The 15,099-nt window shown below is 39.0% G+C and overlaps 1 protein-coding gene across 1 annotated transcript in view; it reads left to right on the forward strand.

Annotated features, from left to right (window-relative positions):
- The window catches only part of SMDT1 (single-pass membrane protein with aspartate rich tail 1), a 64,544-nt gene extending 53,903 nt beyond the window's left edge, over nt 1-10,641 (forward strand). Inside the window, exon 3 of the mRNA XM_088443901.1 lies at nt 7,118-10,641. The gene's annotated coding sequence lies outside the window, so the exon portion shown is untranslated. The remainder of the gene's footprint in view (nt 1-7,117) is intronic.
- Nucleotides 10,642-15,099: the final 4,458 nt, after the last annotated feature.

The raw sequence follows: 15,099 nt of genomic DNA on the forward strand, positions 1-15,099 counted from the left end.
AACCGCTTTTTGAATCTCGCGCATCTGTGCTTCTTTGTCTGACTGAAAGTAGCATAACTTCCCTTGTTATGCAAATATTTCACCTCTGTTTATTGTGTTGAATTCAGCATTAAATTTCCATTCATTTGATACATGAATCATTGCACTGCATGAAGTGAAACCGTCTTTATAAGCATTCAAAGTTGAAAAACATTAAAATTTCAAGAGGTGTCCGCAAATAATAATAATAATAAAAAGGAAAAAAAAAAAATATATATATATATATATATATATATATATATATATATATAATAGTCAATAAATAGAACAAAGGGGGCGCTCCATAGTGCTTATAAAAGTTTTTTAATCAGAAAAACAACATAGACAAGCCTGTCTGTAACATGTACCAATCGTACCATAAATCGCACTGAGTGGGCTGATTACCACTTGGTTTCAAATGTAGGTATACCCGGCAACCAACGTCAGCCGTTCCTTGTCCTCCGGGAGTAAGCCACGTACCACCGCTCAACGGCTGCAGCGCCTCCTTCCACCTCAAGCTGGGGATCGGGCAATCTGACTAAGTGAATATGAAATGCGTTAGGGCGTGGCTTGATGACGCGACGAACACGTGTCCCGGTGCCCGATCCCCGGCTTGAGGTGAAAGGACGTGCTGCAGCCGTTGAGCGGTGGTGCGTGGCTTACCCCTGGAGGACAAAGAACGGCTGATGGTGGTTGCCTAGTATACCTAAATTTGAAACCAATTGGTAATCAGCCCACTCAGTGTGATTTATGGTACGATTGGTACATGTTAGACAGGCTTGTCTATGTTGTTTTTATGATTAAAACTTTTATAAGCACTATGGAGCGCCCCCTTTGTTATATTTATTGACAGATACTACACCCTGTGGAATTCCAGGAGACTATGGAAAGGGGAGCAGCGGCCTCAACATAGGAGCCTAGTGCAGATATCACATCCTACACTAGGATAAAGAGTGCTGGACTATTTATATTGTTTGCTCAATTTTATTGAATATATTACAAGCAAAGTGGTAAAGTGAGCACCTGCTTATGTTGTTTATATAGTGAATATATATATATATATATATATATATATATATAATATATATAAATTATTATTTTCAATGTCATTTACGTCCTGCACTCACACCTTAGAAAGTCCTTATTACTAGGGTGCTGCTCCTTTGGACCTAAGCCAAATATTCATACATCCATATGTGCTACATACCAAAGTGCATAGACACAAGGGCACTCACCAGATTTCTTCATAAACAGTGTTCAAGAATTTATTTCACATCAGTGCAAACAAATCATTCCAGGTTGCATTCAAATAACTCCCAACGTTTCGGTCTAGAAACGGACCTTTTTCAAGGCTTGCAATTCATGTTTAAATACATTAAACTCGCAAAAGATCAATTCAACCGTCCAATACAGCAACCATCACCAACTGCATTAGGCCAGGTCCAACACATAAATACCCAAATTCCATTCACAAATATCAGTAAGGCAGAAAACCCGGTCAGTAATGCGCTTCTTAATACCAACACATCCTGCACTTACTTCAAGCTAAGGTGCTGCATGCCACTCCGGTTTCCATCTGTCACCCTCATTTCTAAAAGAGCATCAGCTGCTATAATCAACCCAGCGCTTGCAACATCAGGGCCTGGTGCCGCATTCCTGCACCACCGGGCCCCGATTGCCACTCTAGCAACAGAGTCACACAATCCACGGCCGCTGCGCATGCGCAATAGCCAGGTGCACCATTCCTGGCTCGCTGACCAAACGTCATGCCCGCTGCAGTCCGTGCCTCATCGCTGCCGCGCATGCGCTGTGACCATAGGGACGCAGGCCACAGGACATGCGTGCGCAGCATACAACTAATCAGTACATTACAGCCGTCTTATGATAACACAGATGGGATACCCGGGGCTGCACACACCATCACCTAAAGCAACAGGAATATTAAATAAAAATAATAGTGATTGTATACTACTGGGATAATTTATGTCTTGGGACCCAGCCATAATTATACATCACAAATGTGCAATATGCCTTAGACATTAAAATAAACTAAATTAATGCACATATATCATATTCATATAGTAAGTGAACTGTACCTATTAATATCCATCAGGCACCTGTATGACATATAAAATTTAATCTACAAGATAAAATATTAAACCCACGAGTATGAACATATATTCCTATCTAAGGTAAAAAAAAACGAGAAGGGATTGAGTTCATTAAGACCTCTTGGTGAAACAGTGTCCAAACGACTAATCCATCTGCTTTCTAGTTGGTGCAGTTTCTTTAATCGATCACCGCCTCTTGTCAAGGGGGGTACCCAATCAATGATCCTACACTTTAGCGTTGATACCTGATGGTCCTTCTCAACAAAGTGTCGGGCAACTGGTTTATTGGTCACCCGTGATGTTAGGGCAGCCCGAATAGATGCCCTATGGTTTGCCATTCTCTCCCTAAATGGGCATGATGTTAACCCCACAAAGTGGAGACTGCATGGGCATACTAAAACATAAATAACATCATCCATCAGACAATGTAGGCGATATCTCATTTTAATATGTTTTCCCGTATGCGTATGTGGAAAAGATGATCCCTGTAGTAAACTCCTGCAAGTTATGCAGTTGCCACAACTGACACATCCCGGCTTCTCCTGTAATAGCCAATCAACCCCCCGCGGTGGATTCCGACTAGCCATTGGTCTTAACAGTAGCTGCTTTAAGTTAGGATTTCTCTTAAATGCCACCATTGGCGGTGGTACCTCTTTCATTCTTAACATGGTTTGAAAGAATAAAAAATGATTTTCAGCACTTGTCACTCTTATTCACCTTTATTTATAAGAGGTGTGTGGAGGATAATTATCTTGATATAGTATGGGTTATAAATTGGTATACCCTTTAATCAGATCCTTACAAAGTATAGGAGTGCTACCAATACCCCTCCAATAATAGCTACAATAAACAAAAAGTGGAGAAGAGAGGGGATTATTACTTAGTGCACTTATCCTCCACTAACAGGCAAATGGTTACTGCCAAATGATATTATTATCCACTTCGCTTTTATATTTTGCATACGTTTTTTGAAATCTAATTTTTCAAATTCTTTGAGTTTATTGCTTCATTTCTGGATGTCTTCATTATATTTGTCTAAAAGTTTAGTATCATGTTTTATAAGTATTTTAATAAGTTCTTTGGAGCAAGACAACAGGGTTTTTTCCCATTCTTCTTTTAGATCATCTAGATCAAAGGTAGGAAATAATTTGGGACGTAGGCCCCTTGGTACCATTTCATATTTTAAATAACTTTCGAATGTCACTTTTGCTGCTCAACATTATCAGTGTCAGTTGAAGAAGCTGCAGTGCTAGAGTCCACTGTGTCAAATCTTTTTTGATTAAATTTTAATCTTTTAGGTCTCCTTTTTGTATTATTTCTAACATCAGAATCACCCAACAGCCACCTATAAACTAGTTAGAAACCCTAAATGAAATGCCTCACCCGGTGAGGTTTACATCCACTGTGAACTTAACTGAGATACATTTCTTGGATATAACTATCTTTAAATCTGAAGGAAAACTATTAACGTTATTTTGAAAGCTAACGGATCGTAATACCATCCTACACGCACAAAGTTACCATCCCCCAGCACTAAAAAAATAGTCTCCCGTAGTCAGTTTCTTCGAGTACTTTGGAACAATTCAGACTGTAGGATTGCAGATAAACAACTTAGCGAGATGAGTGAGCGGTTTATGGAGCGGGGTTATACGCGGAATGAGTTCAAAAGTATTCTTGAAAGTGCCAGGACAGCCTTTGTCAACAGTCGCTCAGAGATCCGTGTAGGGTCGATCGGATGGACATATGATCTTCTCAACTAAATATAATGATAGAGCTAATCCACTGAGGAGGACATTGAAAGATAGGTGGCCTCTATTAACTACTGACACCATGTTAAGAATGAAAGAGGTACCACCGCCAATGGTGGTGTTTAAGAGAAATCCTAACTTAAAGCAGCTACTGTTAAGACCAATGGCTAGTCCGGATCCACCGCGGGTGGTTGATTGGCTATTACAGAAGAAGCCGGGATGTGTCAGTTGTGGCAACTGCATAACTTGCAGGAGTTTACTACAGGGATCATCTTTTCCACATTCGTATACGGGAAAACAGATTAAAATGAGATATCGCCTACATTGTCTGATGGATCATGTTATTTATGTTTTAGTATGCCCATGCAGTCTCCACTATGTGGGGTTAACATCACGCCCATTTAGGGAGAGAATGGCGATCCATAGGGCATCTTTTCGGGCTGCCCTAACGTCACGGGTGACCGATAAAGCAGTTGCCCGACACTTTGTTGAGAAGGACCATCAGGTATCAACGCTAAAGTGTAGGATCATTGATTGGGTACCCCCCTTGACAAGAGGCGGTGATCGTTTAAAGAAACTGCACCAACTAGAAAGTAGATGGATTAGTCGTTTGGATACTGTTTCACCAAGAGGTCTTAATGAACTCAATCCCCTCTCGGTTATTTTTACCTTAGATAGGAATATATGTTCATACTCGTGCATTTAATATTTTATCTTGTAGATGAAATTATATATGTCATACAGGTGCCTGATGGATACTGATAGGTACAGTACACTTACTATATGAATATGATATATGTGCATTAATTTAGTTTATTTTAATGACTAAGGTATATTGCACATTTGTGATGCATAATTATGGCTGGGTCCCAAGATATAAATTATCCCAGTAGTATACAATCACTATTATTTTTATTTAATATTCCTGTTGCTTTAGGTGATGGTCTGTGTTATCATGAGACGGCTGTAATGTACTGATTAGTTGTATGCTGTGCGTGTATGTCCTGTGGCCTGCGTCCCAGTAGTGGGACCTATGGTCACTGCGCATGCGCGGCAGCGATGAAACACTGACTGCAGCGGGCATGACGTTTGGTTAGCGCGCCAGGAATGGTGCGCCTGGCTATTGCGCATGCGCAGCGGCTATGGATTGTGTGACTCAGTTGCTAGAGTGGCAATCTGGGCCCGGTGGTTCAGGAATGCGGTGCCGGGCTCTGATGCTGCAAGCGCTAGGTTGATTATAGCAGCTGATTCTCTTTTAGGAATGAGGGTGACAGAGATGGGAACCGTAGTGGCATGCAGCACCTTAGCTTGAAGTAAGTGCAGGATGTGTTGGTATTAAGAAGCCGATTACTGACCGGGTTTTCTGCCTTACTGATATTTGTGATTGGAATTTGGGTATTTGTGTGGGACCTGGCCTAATGCAGTTGGTGATGGTTGCTGTATTGGACTGTTGAATTGATCTTTTGCGCGTTTAATGTATTTAAACATGGATTGCAAGCTTTGAAAAAGATCTGTTTCTAGACCGAAATGTTGGCGTTTATTTGAATGCAACCTGGAATGATTTGTTCGCACTGATGTGAAATAAATTCTTGAACACTGTTTATGAAGAAATCTGGCGAGTGCCCTTGTGTCTATGCACTTTGGTATGTAGCACATATGGATGTGTTATATATATATATATATATATATATATATATCACACACACACACACACACACACACACACTGCGGAATGTGTGTTTTAAAATGACCTGATATGTCAAAATTTAAGTTCTTCGTTCCTTGTTGCACTTTCATTGTTTCTGGCTGTTTCATTATAACATCTAATTATGTCCAGCTAAATATGCAGCTACTATGGGACACTCCCGCCATCCTAATAATGAATACTATGCCGTGGTCCTTTTTATGGGTGTGTCTAGCATGTGAGAAGCAGCCATGCCCAACATGCTGTGGCCACACCTCCTCCAGAAGGGCTCACGGGAAGTTACTGTACTGAGGCCCAAGATTTCCTTAGCAGCCCTGGAGGAGACGGGAGGGAGTGGATCTTGATGTTGGGGTAGCAAGGCCAAGGAGGGAGGGAGGTGGTTGAGAATGGAGGAACAGGAAAGGTGGTGGAGAGAAGCAGAGTGTTTATAAGGGAGACAGAAGCGGTAAGAAAGGGGGTACAGCAAGTGGAGGCGACTAGAGGGGCAAGATATTGGTGGAAAAAGTAGGTAAAGTAAAGGAATATGTGGATATTGAAATGATGATTACTCATTACTTAAATAGTGATTATCATTCTCCTTGCCTTATAATATGACTGCGCACAAACCATGCCAGAAATTTTACCACCAAAACCTTTTATTGTTGTAAAAAGCAATCGGAGCTGTAGTGTTCTTTTACCAAACAGTCTTCTGTCAAGCTCAAAGATCCCCTCTTGCAGCCATGATAATCATACTTACAGGTAAACATGCTGGGATGATTTTTTCTTAACACTTTTGATGCATTTTTTTTTATTTTATTTACCACTACATGCTGTAAGTGTAGTACAGTGGTTCCCAAACGTTTTTGATTCACTTCGTCTAATTGTTTCAGCATTTTTTTTTTCACTGCACCCCTAGGACAAAATTTTCTTTATTGAGAAATTCAGAAAAAAATATAAATAAGTAAATTGTTTGTCTGTCATCCTTATGTCCAGTTATGGGGTGGTTGACAGGGTTACGCTTCTGTTTGTCCATATATTTTATGATTGGCAGCCACCAGCACTGGTTTTGCCGATCACATGACATTGACCATATATTTAATTTTTTCTGGACCACCAACCTGTGGCCCTGCCATGGCACCCATTTTAGATATCACTGGCGTAGTAGATGTATTGGGATCGGATGTGGTCATAATCCCAACCGTGGGGATTCCGACACCTGTCAGAATCCTGGCGCTGGCATCCCGACCGCCGGAATCCCGAAGGTAAGTAGAGGGTTTCGGGGAAGGATTAGCGTTTGGGTTTGGCACGAAGAGTGGAGGTTAGGTTTAGGCACTAGGGGGGAGGTTAGGTTTAGCTACCAGGTAGGGTGAGGGTTAGGATACTGACAGAAAGGTGTGTATCCTAACCCTGTCAAGATGCCCGCGTCGGGATTCTGACTGCCGGGATCCTAGACCCAACCCCTTGGGATACTGCACTGATTGTTATACTGAATTATATAAAGTAATGCACAAAATCTTCTGTTTACTGGAATATTTTTCTGTGTTTTATTTCTACAGATACTACTAGATACTACTACAGATACTAGAGGAAGTCATGTCATACAGTTGGATCTTTTGGGGCTACATGGAAAAATTTGTGACATGAAGCTGCACTCTGCTGCATGTGTAATTTAGTATCTTGGAGCATTGTCATGCAATATTGTGGGATTGGGTTATAAAATGATTAATAAATATTATTATAAAGAAAACGCTTAATTATTTTACGTTTACAACCTAGAGCTAGCCAAAGAGTAGTTTCTTACAGGATGTTTGCACATTGATAATTAAGGTGACCATCTTGGGTCATATTCTCAGTGAATTTTAATCTGAGCAATGTCAAATTAAACTTCAAATGGACAGATCAGTCCTCATGTCTGTACCTTTTTTTTTTTTTTTATATCCTTTTTATGTCTCCATGTACATTTTTCATTCCTCCCCCCTTTTTTTTTTTTTTTTCCTGTATGGTTTGTTGTACGACTTGTCCCAGTACTTCAGAATTTTAGCGCCTAATCAACTATGATGGTGATCATAGTAAAGGAAATATAAATCTGATTTTTATGGGAAAGAATAGGGAATAGATATTTTCTTTCATCCCAAAGGATGAAAGAAACCAGTGTTCTTATTCACAGAAAGGAAGGTGGCTCAATAGCATGATTTAACACTTCCGAAACTAGACTAAGAGCTGCTGGTTTCAGCTCTCTGCCCACTGACATTTTTTTTGTCTGCTTCTCTGAGCGGTATTTAATTGTTTTAGTGCGCCCGATATCCCGTCTAAAGTGACGGGAGATCGCGGGGCGCTATTTAATTGATGCCCATTATCACGCTGATCGCATCCATAGAGGTCGGGTTTAGTTACGTAAAAGGGCTACCCCCGATCAAAGTGCTGGGCAAGATAGCGAAAAGTGCCATTTGGTCGCCCAAACGAGTCACTTTGCTAATTTCAGCTTGCACCCCCCTGGGGGTGCGAGCTGAAATGGTGCACCGGCAGCTGATCGCGCCCGACGGGAGCAACAATTTGAATAGCTCTGTGGGGAGCGAGGTGGCTGAAAAATTTAATTCCGCCCTCTGAATGCTATGGATGTTATTGTCCAATAATGAGTACTAAGGGGGCGAATCATTTTGTATTTTTAAGCCATGATAATTAATGGGCACCCAGTGTTGCAATTCAATTGTTCTGGGCGCTCGTTAATTATCACCCTCTTCTCCCTGGGTTTAGCATTGTAAAATGGCTAAACCCATCTAAAGTTCTGGTTAGGGCGCGCTTGCTGCGGTTAACACACCCTAACTAGGGGGTTTCTTGCACATTTCTACTCGCAACCTCCTGAGGGTGCAAGCAGTAATGCTTGTGCCAGCGGCTATCACGCCCTGACGGAGAAACAATTGAATTGCTCCAACTGGCGACGTAAAAAAAATAAATAAAAGCAACCAGCAAAACATTTGAATCTCCTCCTAAGTGTTCCAATATTTTATGTATTTCTGCATTGTAGTTGCCATGAACCTGTATTTTCTCAATGTCTGAATAAGGTAGATCTGATGTAGTAAAAACAACAATAACGTATTTATAGTCAGTGGACCTCTTCTGCCAACTAGTGATCGTATTAACCACAAGTGAAAATCCTGTGTTTAGTTTTCCAAAACACAACATAAAAGTGCACCCTACTTTTACCCTCCTAGTTATTTGGTCAAATGAGTAACAGGAAATCTTACATAAAGTTCAGCATGCTCTAAATTTGCTTAAAAAAGGAGCTGCAAAAGAAATTGCTTAATGCTATTCAAGGTAAGAGAAAACTATGTTTACACCACAAAAGGATATTATAATCTCAATTGTTTTGTTCACTGTGTGTTTTTTTGGGGGTCCGTAGGGTCCAGAGGAACTACCTTTTGAGTATGTGGTTGGAGAGATCCAGGCACCAAACACTCAAAGCTTTAGCTCCAAGAATGCACTGGTCCTCTTCCATTTATACCCCACTCCTCTTCCATTTATACCCCACTCCTCTTCCATTTATACCCCACTTCTAGCCACAGGCATTCAGTTTTTGTTTGGTGCTCAGCAGGAGTTCAAATGCACCTTTTGAATCGGGGACTGCTCTGGCAGTTCCAAGCCTTAATTTTATGATTTGTTTTAGTTTACTACTTTACCGGGTTAGCAGTGCTGAGCGTCCTAATAAGACGCATGCACTGCGATGACTCCTACCTCCACCGATGCCACAACACCAGTAACTTCTGGTGATTTTGATGGGTCACAGTGAAGGCTTAGCTAGCAGCGACGCTGGAGGTCGGGACTGCAATCTGATGCATGGAGATGTCCGGTAAGGCGATTCCTTGTTTACGGGGAATCACGCGCTGCAGTCCTTGCTTCTGGAGACTCATCGGAAGCTGCTGCAGTGAAGGCCTGGACGCTCCCCCGCGTCCTCGCTAGACCACTGAGGCCTTACCTCTATTGGCCATTATGATATGTCCGTCATTTGTATATAGAGACTTGTACAACAATGTCCAATTTTCTGTTCCTAAAGTTATACATTTATGTATAGGGTAATCTGTTCCCAGACCTTCTATATGTATCATATTTAGAAACCGCTAACTATAAACATCATATAGCGGGACATCAATGACTCATTGAACAACATAGGGACGGCATTTGGTCCCGCCCCTTCACTTCAGTCTCACTCTGATTGGCTTACAGAAAATGTCACTCATATGAACTTACCAATCATGTAGCTGCCGGGACTAGAATACCCGGCTTTTTCCTCACACTATGACAGCTTCCTTGAGAGAGCCCATTATTGGCGAAACAAGTGTCGGCTCGTCAGCTGGGGGATCCCAGTGCGCACTGGGACCCCTTCACCCTATACCCACTTGGAGACAAATTCTGTACAGGTATCACTATTGTTTTCTAAATTCCTGTTCTCATTAGTTGCCGGGGTTGTGAGTCTCTGCGCTGCCCAGAGCAACAGAGATCACACAATTAAAGCGGCACTAACAGCAGAAGCAGCCTGCACTTCTATGTGTGCCGTGTGACAGTGAAACTCATTCCACGTCCTCTGTATTTACAAGACGTGGAACAGCAGAACCTGATCTGTAAGAGAATACACTTTGCTCTTTATATCTATCTAGATACAACATTGATTCTTTATTCTCCAAACATAATAGAGGGACGCCTCGGCTTATTACATTCTAAAAACTCATCCTATTTTTATGTAGGTTTGGTGTACAGCTTTTTAAACATTGTTAAGTATTTTTGTTACACCGTTATGTTATATATGTTTGTTTTGTCATATTTTCGCCTTACTTATGAGGACTTATCCTCTATAAATATTGATAAATAGATTCATCATTTTTTCCAATGTGTAATTCATGTTATACTATATGTCATAGCGGTCATTAGGTCATTATTTTGCACACTCAAAGTATATGTGGAATATTCATATACCATTAACATGAAATTCGTCCATGTGATTGTTGCTATGTTGCTAGCAACAGTGGATAGACAGCTGACTCATAGATGTGATTTCAATTATTGATTAAATTTCAATTTCTGACTATCATTTTCTATGGTTTTTGTTTATGCCATATCTTTTGCCAAAATGTATTGAATATTATATTACTATTTCTTATTTCTATCTTCTGGATAAGGGATGTTGACATAACAATTGTGCATGACCATTCTGTGCTATGACCTAATAACTATATGCACAATCTATAAGTTGATTGTCCTTGATGCATGTTTTTGTACAGTGAATAGAATTGTCTATATCTGTAGATTTAATGCAGTTTTAATTATATTTGATATTTATTTTTTTCTACTGATTAGGTTTTGTGCTTGCCGGTCTATATTGAGCTTTTAACATGCATAATAATAGTTGTTGTTTTTTTTTAATCTCATATCCCTTACACTCATCCATTATTTTATTTTTTTTTCTATCATCCGGGGTGTGCTTCATTAAAGGAGTCTCTTTCTCTCTATATCCCTTGTGTTGGTATTTATGCGAATACCATATACTCCTGTGCTTTTGTTTTTTTCCTTCCCCCAGTTCCCCCCACTTTTCCCTATATACAATACTCCCCCTGGGGGCTCTCAGGGTGGGAGGCCGACTTCTCCAATTTTCCTATGCTTGACATCAGACAACAATGGATGCTTAGGTTCGAGAAGTGGTCTCCAGCATATGCCCTCACATTTCAGAGCCATCCCCCTCAGAAGTTCTTTTTGTACAAATCCTCTATCAAAGCCCTGGCCCTAGTCAAATGAAAAAGAAAAAGTATTCCTGATATGGGGCACTCATGGACTGATATTAATCAAAAATAAATTGTGTAGTGACCCATAATGAAATATAAAATATAACCTTTATTATGTCCTTAAAAATAAGGTCATCCAAATATTTTTTTCTAAAACTGTATATATGTAAATTAAAAGTAATGTTATCCACAAAAAATTGCTATTTAATTTCCTTCTTGGTGAAACATCAACATACATACCACGCTGATGAAAAATGTGATGACCTGAAATATTATGAATGTGGTCAAATCTTCAGAGTCTTACTATTGGTTAATAGACTTCCGTTATATTATTAGTGAATTATACTATTTGAGATCTATTGAATATGCGAGAGACTATGTCTACCTTATCTAACACACATCCATTAATTGGTATCTCAACTGGACCTTTTGTATTTTATTCAGAATAACAATTTCAGGTTAATCAGTAACACAATCTGACAAACATCAGCTCAGTATCATCCACAGTTAGAGCAAAATTTGTTTTACTTATATATATAATTATATATATATATATATTTATATATATATAACGGGTTAACTGATCCTAGAGTCTAAAGGTGGGTACACACCTGACATATCTGCAGCTGATTGTTGTTCATACACACTGAACGACCATCATCTGCTGCTGCAGCGAGTGGAGCTGCTTTCAGGATAAAAAAAAGAAACATACGCGGCGCTGGGGAGGGGGGCGCTGTGTGCCCCTTAGCCCGGAGCACAGCCAAAGGGGGCGTAATCAGCATGATTCCTCTCCCCCCCTTTGGCATTGGAGACTGCTCGGGCTGCGGTTACCGCACACCATTATTATCATTGTACACCCTCATCTTCAACATATGTCTCGGGTGTGGTGATGCGTCTATGACCTTCGGGTTGCACAAACCTATTTCCTGGTCTCCCTCGAATCATCCCTTGTAAATCCGATGGACAGTTTCCTGAACCAATGAGCTGCGGCTGTCAGTATCTTCATTGGCTCCAATGTTTCTATCGGAGAAATACGGGGAAGCCAGAGAGGGATTGAAATCATCCGTGTCTAGCTGAAATGATTGACAGGTTCAACAAACAATAAGCATCATTTACCGACACCCTAAAAGACCATTGTTATAAGTATTAGGAAAATAAGTTTATATAGAGTTGGTATTGACTGATCACAATAATATATTGACCAATTATATTTAGGCAGCATTCCAGTACACAATACTGTATTATTAGCCAAGTACTCCCTTTATATAATAAAGATTTATGAGAAACCAAGGGGTTAAGTTTTCTATATTGTGAAATATATTTTGTTAATCCCATATGAATCTGCCACATGTCTCTAGTGACCCTAATTGTGCATGTCTTCAAAAATATGAATATATATATATATATATATATATATATATATATATATATATACACACACGAATCCAATATAACCCACACTCCCTGCAGTACATGTCAGCCTGGAGGGGTGCAACGTCAATGAAACCGCATGGAGCATCCAGGGTCCATATGTATGTAGAAAAATAGCCATAGTCTTACGCAATTCAAGCCATAAGAGAGATCTCTCTTATGGCTTGAATTGCATATGGTTATGGATATACCTTGACAAAGGTCTCCTATGGGGACCGAAACGTCGGACTTGACTATAAAATGAAGCTGGTGGTATGTGACTAAACAGGTGTTTTTTTTTTTCTTTGCTAACATTGGTGAGTGCCCTCGCTACTTGTATTTTTCTATATATATATATATATATATATGTATGTGTAATTATTTATTAATTGGTATACAACTATAAAAATTAGAGTAGTGTTTATCAATATACTGTTAATTAACTCCTTGTATGTGTGGAAGAACATATACAGTGTATTATAATAGTGTTAGTGTATCCTAAAATAAAATTGTGTAATAAATATAATATAATTGTGACCCAATAGTGCAGATTCATGTGATTATATAATTGTGAATCAAAAAGAGAGATCTAGAATTTGACCACACAAATATAATAAACAATTCAATTAAATAAATTAAAAAATAAAACAATTCCACTCCGTGCCAATCCTATACTTCCACATTAATTCTAATTCATTTTTATTAATCCTTAATCACCACAAAACTACCATAGACAAGTGTTATTGTGATTAGTCCATGCCAACTCTATACAATAATCCACTAATATACTGACCAATTATATTCAGGCAGCCTCCCAGTACACACTACTGTATTACTAGGCAAGTACTCCCTTTATATAAAAAAGATTTATGAGAAACCAAGGGATTAAGTTAAGTATTCTATATTGTGAAATATTTTATTAATTGTGCATGTCTACAAAATATGAACACATAATTATATATAAATATTGATTAATCAGTATTCAACTATAAAAATTAGTCGTGTTTATCAGTATACTGTTAATTAACTCCCTGTATGTATGGAAGAACATATACAGTGTATTATAATAGTGTTAGTGTATCCTAAAATAAAATAATTGTGTAATAAATATAATATAATTGTGACCCAATAGTGCAGAATCATGTGATTATATAATTGTGAATCAAAAAGTGAAATTTAATAATTATAATATTGATAGCTAAAGTGTACCCATCCACATAAATATAATTAACAATGCAATTAAATAAATTAAAAAGAAAGAAAATCCACTCATTGCCAATCTTATACTTCCACCTTAATTAATATACTACTAATAAATTAATATGTATTAATCTTTAATCACCACAAAACTATCATAGACCTATGCGATAGTAGATTACTATACTGTTATGATGTTCATATTCACCTTAGGAATACTCCAGAATTGATATTATCATTGAGGCCACCCAACAAGAAAATCCAATAACTTTCCCTTTTAAGCAGTTCATGGGTGATGTTGCCCCCTCTAATTCCTAGGTGTAGTCTCACTACACCATGTACTCTCAGCTCTTTGGGGTCACCCTGATATTGATCATAAAAATGCCTTGCTACGGACGTTAGTTGTTTGAATTTCTCCAGATCCGTCCTTGAGTTTCTAACATTGCCCACATGTTCCAGTACCCTTTGTTTTAGGGGTCTCGTAGTCATCCCAACATATCGTTTTTCACAGGGGCATGTAATACAATAAAATACCCCAGATGTGTTACAGTTGATAAAATCACGTATCGTATGTTTCTTATTATATTTGTCCTTGAACTCTGGTACGAGACATATCATTGCAGGCCTTACAGCCTCCACATTTAAATGACCCCCTCACTGTAGGTTTCCTGCTCTTTCTATTACTGAAATGGCTATTGACCAGTTTATCTTTTAGATTAGCTGAATGTCTCCAAGTAATTGAGGCTCTTGGTCCAAGAGCCCTTGCTAAATCTGGATCCAATTGCAATACAGACCAATGTTTCTGTATTATTCATCAGGAGAGACACCAGGCAGCAGAGTCGATAAAATAATAATAAAAATAAATAGATAAATAAAACAGTTCTAATACTACAAAATGAGAGTCAAATCAGACCTGCAAGGGTCTTATTAAAGTAAGAATACCAGGAGGCCCACGCTTCATGAAATTTTACCATGAAGGAGGGCACTGATATATTCCATGGAAGCAGTGTACCAGATTCTATTGAGTAGTGCAGGAATGGGGGGTGAATAAATTTTTTTCCAGTTAATAGCAATCAAGATTTTAGCAGCATTAAATACATGACCACATAGTCTGTTATAGGGTATAGAAGTATCGGGGAATGGTTTACATAGTAAGACAT

The sequence above is a fragment of the Taudactylus pleione genome, unplaced genomic scaffold (genome assembly GCF_031769625.1).
Source record: "Taudactylus pleione unplaced genomic scaffold, aTauple2 ptg000336l, whole genome shotgun sequence".
NCBI classification, from domain to species: domain Eukaryota; kingdom Metazoa; phylum Chordata; class Amphibia; order Anura; family Myobatrachidae; genus Taudactylus; species Taudactylus pleione.